Raw genomic sequence first — 583 nt, forward strand, 5'->3', positions numbered from 1 at the left:
TCAGCGTCCAGGGAGTGCTGTGTCGCTTTAAGCCCCTAGCAAGTAAAGAAGCAGCAGCAGCAGCAGCAGCAGATACAGCAGCAGCAGCAGCAGCAGCAGCAGCAGCGATGAGGTGTAGTTGCTGTGGCTGCAGTTTGCTGCTGCTGTTTGTTTTTATTGCTTTCTAGGAGTAAAGACAAAGACAGAGAAAATAATAAAAAAACAAAAAAGAGAGAAAAAGAAAAAATAAAAAATAAACAAACAAACAGAGAAATAAATAAATAAAAAGAAAAACAAAATAATAAATAAATAAATATATATATAAATATAAAAAAAACACCAAACAAGCTACAAGTAAAGAAAAAACAAACGCAGTCTCCGTCGAGCTGCTGCTGCGGTGCAGTGACACTTGCTGCTGCTGCTGCTGCTGCTGCTGCAGTTGCTGCTGCTGCTGCTGCTGCTATATGAAGCCTAAAAAGAGTAAAAAAAGTCTATAGAAGTCAAAGAAGGTGGCAGAATACTGTAGAGATCTGTATTTCTCCTGTTGCAGTTCAGTGCTGCTGCTGCTGCTGTTGCTGCTGCTGCTGCTGCTGCTGCTGCTGCT

The sequence above is a fragment of the Eimeria mitis genome, genomic scaffold, assembly GCF_000499745.2.
Source record: "Eimeria mitis Houghton genomic scaffold, Emh_scaff1861, whole genome shotgun sequence".
Taxonomy (NCBI): domain Eukaryota; phylum Apicomplexa; class Conoidasida; order Eucoccidiorida; family Eimeriidae; genus Eimeria; species Eimeria mitis.